The sequence below is a fragment of the Zingiber officinale genome, chromosome 4B, assembly GCF_018446385.1.
Source record: "Zingiber officinale cultivar Zhangliang chromosome 4B, Zo_v1.1, whole genome shotgun sequence".
In the NCBI taxonomy this organism is placed as follows: domain Eukaryota; kingdom Viridiplantae; phylum Streptophyta; class Magnoliopsida; order Zingiberales; family Zingiberaceae; genus Zingiber; species Zingiber officinale.
The window spans coordinates 95177468-95188592 of record NC_055993.1 but is presented as its reverse complement, the minus strand read 5'-3'; positions in this window follow the sequence as shown (position 1 = coordinate 95188592).

Below are 11125 nucleotides of genomic sequence, written 5' to 3'. Positions count from 1 at the left end.
GATAGCTGCAAAGGATTGAGGAGGAATTAGATGTTATGTTAGTTGTTGAGTTCAAGCTAATAAATTGATATAGAAGATGGTTGTTGTGGTACATGAAACAAAAGTTTGAATTCGATTCTGCATCTAGTTCTTGAATTAGTTATTGCTTTCTTAAATCTGATTGAAGTTTTCTTGGATTGAAGTTGATTCCTTAAAACTAGTTATGAATTTGTATTCTGATTAATGACAGTAAAGAATTTGAGAAGTCTGCATTGAATTTTAGAAGATTATGAAAGTTTAGATGGCACACTTAAGTCATTAAGGAATCTGAAGCCTCTAGGCACTCTGAAGCAAAAATTGATTATCTAATACTATCATTTGATGAGCTGAATTCTTGAGGATTTAAGTTGAAACTTAACCTAGCAAGTTGAACTTGTTAAGTTGTTGAAAAGTTGAGTTGTGGACTAAATTATCTATCATGTATACCCTGTTTATTGTTGTATCTTATTGCTGCTACTGACCAAAAGCAATTGGAATTCAATCTTCAGCTATAGATATTGTGATTTCTGCACAATCTGGATATGCAAGTTGTTGAAATTCTTAGTCTTTGACAGCTGTAATGATCTGAGATCCTGCTGGAATTGAGGTTTTGAATCAAATGATTTGGTTACTTGAGTTCCAAAAGAATAAAAATAGAGAAAGAATGAAAAAGGAAACCAGCTACAGAATGAAGACAAGAAAACAGTGGTTAAAGAGTATCAAGTAAGTGGATAACATGATTGTGTTTCATTGCCCGAGACGACCAAAGTTTTAAGTGTGGGGGAGAGAATTCTTCTTCATAAGTTGATTGATTATTTGAGTTTCCAAGTGATGAAATTGAAGTGGAAAACAGTGAAAAGAAAAAAAAATAAAAAAATAGCAAATCAAAAGTATCAAGTGTGGAGATAGAGTATCAAAAATCTTGGATTGCCATCAAATTAAAGGAGAGGTTAGCTTGATCTTTTGAATTGGTAATGACAAATAGTATTCATCTCTTTATACATCAAAATGGTCAACTCATCAAGTATATTCCTCCAATACTCTCATCTTCTCACTTTCTTTATTGAATTCTTTTCTTTTGCCTATTTCATCCACTTTAATTGTTCTTTTTTATTCCATTTCAATTCTTGATGATAAAATCCCTTTGATTCATGTATGCTATGTTCTATAGTGGTGGAGAATTAGAAAATAAGTAAGCTTATGGTAGTGAAATGTTGTGAGTGGCATTGAGTGAGCTCCACTTATACACGTTTTAGTGTGAGAGATAGAATAGGTGAATACCTTGTGAGATTGCAACTTGCTTAATTTTTTCAATTGGATTAAAACTACTATACCTACTGATTATTGTTTGGATTGTATTCATGATTGTTTGTGATCTTTAGATGGTCTTAGTTAAATTCCATTTACTATCTTCTAGATATTGCTAGAGAATTTTTTTTGTGGAGATAATTTTTAGGTTTTCTTTACTTTCACGGGACGTTCAAGACTAAGTGTGAGAGATTTGATAACCATGATTTTATTGTATTATTTTGATTTATGCATGCATAGATTGATGTTATGTTCATAGATAAAACCTATATTTGTGTCACATTTCATGCATTGTCTTTATTCTTGGACTTAATTACAAATTATCTTATTTTTGTATTATTTGATGCTAATATTTGATTCTTATTTTGTAGGCATCAAGGGATCTTGAATTTGGATCTATTCGAACCGAATTTATGCTCGAATCGGAGTTTAAACGAGAAGATCAAGCTGCGGAGCATTATGGACCGTTCATCAACCATCCATTGAAGATCTGGTCCATCCGACCTAAGGGAGAGTAGATCAAGATCAATACATTCGGATCGGATTTTAGGCGATCTTTCACCGTTGATTGAGCTCCGAAGCTGTAACACCCATAGGATCCCTAGCAATTTTATATAAATTATTGCATGATTAAAATAGACTTTATGTAGACTTTTCAAAAATAAAGAGCAAAAAGAACCAAAAAGAGGCATGACCAAGATTTGAACCTTGAACCTCTTGGTAAGTGGTTGTAGGTGATAACCAGTAGCCCCAGCAAGGGTGTGCTGTTAGGAAGAGAAGGGAGATTTTAGTTAAGGGTGGTGAAAGTGAAGACTCCCTTCACTTAGAAGGAAAAGTTTGAGTTTCCTTCTTCCTTCCCAATGAAAAGATGGTTTTGCCTTCTTCCTTCATTTAGCATAAATAAGAGAAAGGAAAGGAAAATTTCATTTTTTTTCTTCTTCCTTCCTCCACCGAAAATTCAAGCCTTTCTTCCCTCATTGCCGAAATCAAGCTAAGAGCCTTCTTCCTAGGAAAACTTCTCAAGCAAGGGTACTCTTCCTTAGTAAACCAAGCGAAATGATGTAAGTATTTCCCCTCACCTGCAGTACAAGTAGCTTACGTATGCTTCTATGTTCAAATGTTGCTTGAAAAACCTAGGGTCTTGCCTTGCAAGTTTCGGCCAAGATAAGGATAAGAGATTACCTATGATTGTCAAAAGTTTCATGCTACTTGTTGCTTAAAAACTGTAGAACCATCTCCTTTAGGTTTCGGCCAAGAATAGATAAAAGGTTTAGAGAAAAGTTTTGAAACCTAACTATGCTTGTTCATGATTTCTTATGATGTATGATCTTTTATATGATGTTAATTTAAGTTTTCATGTCATATGTTATTTGAAAAGTTAGAACCATGACATGTAGGTTTCGGCCAAGAATAGATAAAAGGTTTAGAGAAAAGTTTTGAAACCTAACTATGCTTGTTCATGATTTCTTATGATGTATGATCTCCTATATGATGTTAGTTTAAGTTTTCATGACATATGTTACTTGAAAAGTTAGAACCATGACATGTAGGTTTCGGCCAAGAATAGATAAAAGGTTTAGAGAAAAGTTTTGAAACCTAACTATGCTTGCTCATGATTTCTTATGATATATGATCTCCTATATGATGTTAGTTTAAGTTTTCATGCCATATGTTATTTAAAAAGTTAGAACCATCTCCTTTAGATTTCGGCCAAGGATAAATTAAAAAGTTTAGAGAAAAGTTTTGAAACCTAACTATGCTTGTTCATGATTTCTTATGATGTATGATCTCCTATATGATGTTAGTTTAAGTTTTCATGCCATATGTTACTTGAAAAGTTAGAACCATCTCCTTTAGGTTTCGGCCAAGGATAGATAAAAAGGTTTAGAGAAAAGTTTTGAAACCTAACTATGTTTGTTCATGATTTCTTATGATGTATGATCTCCTGCTAGATGATGTTAGTTTAAGTTTTTCATGTCGTATGTTATTTGAAAAGTTAGAACCATGACATGTAGGTTTCAGACAAGAATAGATAAAAGGTTTAGATAAAAGTTTTGAAACCTAACTATGCTTATTCATGATTTCTTATGATGTATGATCTCCCATATGATGTAGTTTAAGTTCTTCATGCTTATGTTGCATAAAGACCTAGAACCATGACATGTAGGTTTTGGCCAAACCAAGAAACTAAGGTTTGTGTTTGCTAAAGGTCACACATGTGATGCTATGTATCATCAAACATTAGATAATTGAGCCATGTTTAAATGTTGCTTGAAAAACCTAGAACCATGACATGTAGGTTTCGGCCAAACCAAGAAAACTAGGGTTTATGTTGCTAAAGGTTTCCTATGTTATGATAAGTACCATGTGATACTAATGTGATGCTTTCCTTGTTTAAAATGTTGCTTAAGATCCAAGACCATAACCCTTGCAAGTTTCGACCAAGTCATGATTAGGGTTTGTAGAAAGTTCTAAGAAAAAAAAAGGGATTCCAACTATGCATGATAATGACTCTCTATGATATGCTATGTGAGATGTGAACTTCATGATTACCATGTTATGTTTATGCAAGACATATGTATGATGATATGCTATAAGAGTTGCTTCCCTATAAGTTGGGATCAAGAGCACTCTTCATGATATGACAAGAACATGCTATGCTCCATGATATGACAAGAACATGCTATGCCTTATGACATGACAAGAACATGATATGCTTTATGATATGACAAGAACATGCTATGCTTTATGATATGACAAGAACATGATATACTATTTTACTTTTGTATTGGCTTGTACCGAACCCTAAGAATGGTCCATGGGATGGGCTCCTAAGTTGCCCCTAGGTCGATGGTCAATGAAACGGGCCTAGTAAGGGATGGGCTCCTAAGTTGCCCCTAGGTCGATGGTCAAAGAAACGGGTCTAGTTCCTAATAGGTTCGAGATTAGCTACCTCAGATTTATTTAGGATGCGCGTAAATTTATGTATGTGGTACAAAGTCGGGCCCTCATGTTGAGATTATGTTTAAGTACCTATGTAATATATGTTTTCAAAGGAACATCTTGCATATATGCATTATCATAAGTTTTCAAAAGAACATCTTGCATATAAGAAGGCTATATGATTTTCTTTATGCTCTCATATACTATGTTTTCATACTCTCTTGAGTGATGTCTAAAATGCCTAGATGAACATGCTATTACCTTATGCTTATGCTCTCATGTGCAATGTTTATTATTCATGTTTCTATGTTTTTTTTTTCATGTTATGATTCATGGTTTTGTGAGTAGGAAAGGGATCTTACTAAGCCTATGTGCTTATAGTTTATTTTCCTTGTACTGCAGAAAAGGGTAAATAATGGCTAAATTAAAGGGAGCAGCAGGAAGGGCAAGTGTGTGTGTGGCAGTGGCATGGTGGAAGTGATTTGTCTATGTTTTCAAGACTTATATATGTGTTAAACTTTTGCATGTGAACTTATACTTTCTCCTGTTGCATGAAACCTTGTTAGTTATCATGAACTCTAGAGAATAATATCCATATTAGTTCCTTCTTATTTAGTACACTTTATGCTCTAGTTAAACAAGCATGCATCATGTATCAAGTAGTAGATATTAAATCAAGTTATGGATGCTAGCATGTTCACATGTCTAATACGTTACAAGATGATATTGTTCTCTATATTATGTTGTTAACATGCATATGATTAAATGAAATGAAAATTTTTCTTCCGCTGCCATGACCCCATATGCATATGCATGTATGTGTGTAGGATTGGTAACATCGTCCCTTCTGGGCACAAGAAGGGCGGGCGTTGCAGAAGCACCCCAACCGTCCGATCAGATCTGAGATCTGATTTAAAATGAGAAGCTACAGTAGCTTCCTTCGTCGATCTCCTTCGCGCCGAGCTTCGCATCGCGCGGCTTCTCCGGGATTTTCGACCCCATTTTTCATCTCCGATCATCTTCTCAGGCGACATCTTCAGTGGAGATCGTCAAGGCATCTTCATCCCGTTTATCTGGAGCCATCGTTGGGCGTTCCCTCCGGCGGAATTCTGTGTACTGCGATGCTCTGTTTTCCTCAGATTAGTTGGGTGTTCCCTCATATTTGTGCTTCTCCTCCCATCAGCGACATTTGGCAGCGTTCCTCCAATGTTCCTGAGCTTCATCCGACGATCATCCGCAATCCACAGCTCTCATCCCAATTCAGAGTTCCTGATTAGCAGATTTTTAGATTTTCATCCATTCATAGGTTTAGGGTTGTTTCCAGCTTGTCGGAGGCGTTCCTCTGGTTTAGCTGAGCAATTCTGATCTGATACGCCACTGAGATTCTCCACTGATGTCCGGAGTTGGGCATTCTCGTCTCAGGCTTCTTGTGTGACGACAAGAAGTGTTGCTTTAATGGATTGGTTGTAAGATTGGAACAGTTTATCATTTTATTTCATTTTGTTCCTGTTTTAGAAGTTAGAACAGATTTCTTTGATATTTGTTGTGTTTTCAGCAAATAATCTAGCATTTCATTTCCTTGTTGAAGTTTAATTCGTGTTTAATATGTGCTTGATTAATTGTTAGGTTGTTAAGTTTAAGTTAGGGTTTAAATTGATGCTTTAGATCAGATTTATCTTATGTTTTGTTATTTTATTCTATGCTTAAGATTAGATTTAATTGTGTCTTGTTATTTCGTTCTTTCGTATAGTTGTGTTGATGATGAAACTCATGGCGTAGTGTGACAATGCGTTGTGGATTAATCGTTGGCATTTAGTTAGATTTCATTTATGCATTAGATTAGCTTCTAATTAATTGCTGTGCTTTTCAATTGTTAGATTTAGATTCAAAATTCAAACCCCCAATTTCATATTAAAAACTCCAAAAATATGAATAACATAGAATCTTAGATTACATCCTACCGTTAGTTCTTCGAGAGATTCGATCCTGAGCTCGTTATTACAATATCATTGTATAGTTAAGGAGTTCAGTGAATATAAATTGTTAATTTGATTTGCGAGTGTGACAGATTGTGCTCATCACTGTCCCTCGGACTATAGTATATTGGTGAAATTTTCCGAAAGTAAGAGAGTGCTCAAGCACGCACATTCTGCTCCCCTTACATATAGTTGTTATAGTTTCCTTATCATTCAATGACCGGATAAGTTTTGTTTTGAACTGACCGTTTTGTATAATGTTAATCTTTATCTTTAAATAATGAAACAACTAGTCCATGTTAAATGAAACCACCAACCATTAGGAATAAAATAATACACAATGGAGGTTTTAAAAATAATACAACACTACCTACTCTCTCTTTTTTGCCTGATCTTCTATCTAATTAGTCCTTAGGATGGATAGTCCGACCTCACATATTCACCACCAAATAAATTCGGAAACACGAGTGATTCCTCATCAACTGTCAATATTTTAGATTTTTCACTTCACGAGGAAAATATCTTAAAATATATTATAACTAAAATTTAACCTGTGAATATTTGAAAACTTGCTTGGACGTCTTGCCATTGTACCTAGTCCGAAGGGGCAAAACTACCTACTTCCTTGAACGTTGAATAACATTGCATTAAAACGGACTACCTAACTATAGTCATATGTAATTTAACCACTGCGTTTACATTGAAAGGCAGAGAGAAACATAATAATAAATAATTCTCCTCTCCTTTCTCTTCCTTCCTAAAGAATAAATAAGTGTTTGTTCTCAAGTTATTAATAAAAAATTAATCCTATTCTAGATAGTCTTAAAGCAAAAACTGTCAAACGATAATTGTCAACCGATAATTGAAATTAAAAAATAAGAAGAAAAATAGAGGTGGAACAAGTCAAAGACATAGTATTTAGTTGTTACTTGCTGACGCGTTATTGCACCATTCCAATTTCCAATCCTGTTTGACAAACTCGCTGCTCACCAACTCCTTTTTACTGTTCTCTTCCCAATTCAACGTTGACTTAGGAAACTAGGTTGGTGAGATAACGGTTTTCAATATCGGTAGATGGAACCTTTTTTTTACGGTTTTAATTTGATTTTCTATACGAGACCAACGCTTTTATTATTCTGATAACTTTCTAAAAAATTAACTCACAATTTTTATATTTTGTAGGGTAAAAACTTTCTCCCACAAATGGTAAAAAAAAATATTTCCTTGAGTCTTTACCAATGGTTACCCAAAACGTCAAAAAGAAATATTAAGTTATTAGATTGGTGGGGCTTCAACAAGGTGAATTGCTCGGCTAACCGAGCCCCTCCTTTGCCGTTCAATAGGCCTCCGCTCGTGGACAGTATCAGGTCGACTAAAGAATGACAACTTTCTCGAGGGCTCGACCTTTGCTCGACCTTTATGTTTGTGTCAAGAGTTTGGTTCGATCGAGCCGTGTGTCCAACATGTCCGATCGGCTAGAGCACTCGGTGGAGACATCTGAGTCAGCTTTGAATGTTGCCAATATGGATCTAGGTTTTGTTGACTTTGAGGGACTCGGGATCCAATCGAATCAGTTTAATCGGCCAAATCGATCGATCATGATAGGTGTCCCTGCTGGCTCGAACGTTGACCCTTTTTTACTTGGACTGCCATATCACCTAACTTCCTTGGCTTAGACCCTAACCTGAGAGCCCTACTATAATTCAACCACTAAACTCTAAAGGTAAAATCTTATTAGGATAACTCGCAAGCCCAAACAAAATAAACAAAAAAAATTTGAGTTATGTTGGGTATATATGTTGCACATCCTATAAGCATATATAGTGTATATACTCTGCATACCTGTTTAGTGCACACTCTTGGGCAACACTTACAGGTGTGGGTACCAAGATGCACCCTGGGCGCAGTGAATCGAGGCATCCGGAGGTGCATCTGGGTGCTCAGATATGTGAGGGTCGTCTAGGAGTGTGCACTGAATAAGTGTGTAGGGTATCAATGGTGGAAAAAATGCGAATACACTCGCCCCCAGAGCCCCGCCAACCCGTCTCAGGGCCAACACAGAGGAGGTAAATGTGTGTAGGGTATCAAAGCTATATATATAGTGTTTTGATATGTCGCACGAATCTTGAGCACCTCAAAAAATATTTTATTTTAAATTTTTTTTGTATACTTAATGATATAACTCATCCATAAATTTTAAAGGTAAAATCCTAAATAACATATCTGTAAACTAAAAACTAAATAAATAAATAAAATTATTAAGCTAGGCGCGTATATATATACACATTCAAGTCGGATCGCATTTTGCCTGATCGAGGCCAATTACGGTCCAAGTCCAGCTGCAATCTAGCCACGAACCGACAGAGGTCCAGCAGCGACTGGATTCTAGCCACAATCACGTCAGATTGTAGATGAATCTGGCCGTAATTGGTTGCAATCCCCCTATGTTCACATTCCCCCAAGTTGTAGTTTGGGTTGGGACAGACGACCAGAGGCCGCCGGCGGTGGGCGCCAAGCAGCCCACTGATCGACAGGAGGGCACGATACGTAGGCGCAGCGGGCGCTAGGTGGGCAAGTGTCAGGCATTATGCAGTGATGAGTGATTCGGCGAGAAAGACGCGATGATTTTAGAAAAAACATATATATACCTCGTGAAAATCTAAATTTTTTAATTTTGAACACTATAAACTAAAACAGAAGTCTGAACCTTAGAGGGAAAATCTTATTTGCTTAAACTCATTATAACCCAACCCCTAAATCCTAAAATCTCAAACCCTAAATACATATAATATACCCTATGAGTATCTAAAATTTTTAATTTTGAACATTATAATCCAAGAGGGAAGCATGAACCCTAATGGGAAAATCTTATTGACTCAAACCCATTATAACCCAACTCCTAAATCCTAAAATTTTAAATCCTAAATATATATAACATACCCTCAAAAAAAAATTTAAAAAAAAATCACTTTCTGCTTGAATTCAAGCACCTAGATTCCCTGAATTCAACCTCATGTGCCTGGATTCAATCCAGGCCCCGAGGTTCGCAGGATATATATATGTTTGTTTGTTTGTTAAAAGGGTCGAATAGAAAAAAAAAAAAGGAATTTACTTGATGAATTAATGACCTTTTAAAAAAAACAATAATAAATTTTATCACATCAAAAATTTCACTACAAGAAAATTAGTCTATCATGACACACATAATTGTCCTTATAGTATATTTATGGTGACACTAACGTTTTAGTGGCATCTACCAAAAATGCTCTATAAAGTGATGTCGTCTTAGACACCCTTAATTTCCTGACATTTTATAATGTTGTTATACAATATCAATACCAACATCAAAAGTGTCACAATTTAAAGATATAATGACACTTTATAATGTCAGGAATGTTTTTTTAAGGACATTTATATATGTCGTGTTATCATCATAATAATAACAAAATTAAATGTCACCAAAACTCATTTATTATGACATTTATATTTTTTATAAGGACAATAAAAAGTATCAATAAAGATAATTTATAAGATCATTTATATGTCACCTTAACTAATCTATAATGATATTAATAAATGTCATTATAATAATTTATAAATATATTTAAAATGATCAATAATATGTATTTAGAATATATAACATAAATTCAATTTTACACATTATCACAATCTATCCACTATTTAGAATAGAAAAAAAATATAAAATACAATTTAAAGTGCAAATAGATAATCTAAATTCATCCAACAAATATTTGAGTCAAAGTTACAAATGTAAACTAATGACAAATTCTTTACATCCAAAACTAATTACACACTAGACTCAAAATATTAAATTTTAGAACTAACAAAATCTTATAAAATAAAAACTCAACTAAATAAATCATCTTCAACCGTCATATTGATTCACAAAAATCCAAGTATTCATCACCTACAAAATACAATGAATATATTTGTATTAGTGAAATAAAATAATATTACAGACAAAAAGTTAATAGAAATAATAATAAAGATTGAATATCATACCAAACCAGAAGATGTAAAGTATCATTTCATATTCATCTAATAGTAATCTTCACTTACTATTAATTACAAATACATTTCATATTTTTTTTTAAAATTATAATAACATGATAAATATAAAAAATTAATAATATTTTAATGAAAAGTTAAAATTATACTAGATGATAAGGCCAGACTATCATTCTTCCAAGTGTATCCTCAAATTTCTGTAAAAGATCATAAGATCTAATCAAACTCTCTTCTGGTTCTAGGATAACTTGTATTCTTACATCACACCAATTTGGTCTTAGTGCTTGTCTCCCTACTATAGTATTTGGATTCATACTATGGAGCACTCCTTTTGCTATAATTTTCGTTGAATCAAATAAACTTTTGATCAAAACAGAGCATCCAACCTACATAAAAGTGTAAAAGAGTAAAACATTTGAAGAGTTTGAAGATGTGTGAAGTAGATAATAAAAATGCAATTAAACAAATCTTACCCGTAAAGATGGATGATGAGGAACAGAAATTTGTGGATTACTAGTTGGTAATGTGTGTTGATTACTATTGCAATTTGAAAGAGGATTTTGGTTTGATTGATAAAAAATCTTGGTTTCTAATACTGCAATATGTTGGCCTTGCTTTTTAATTTGCTCGACCATTTTTTTTAATTGTGTCTGTTGTTCCATCACTAGTCGATTGCATGTGGTACGACTAGAAACTTCTCCCCATAAATCAGATGGACTAAGACCATCACCAAGCATACATACTCGTCCAGGTCTATCTAGTCTCATGATTTGAGCAAATATATCATTCTGATTCACTAGATCATTAGAATCTTCAGGAAATTGATTTGTTAATTCATTCACTGTGGTCTT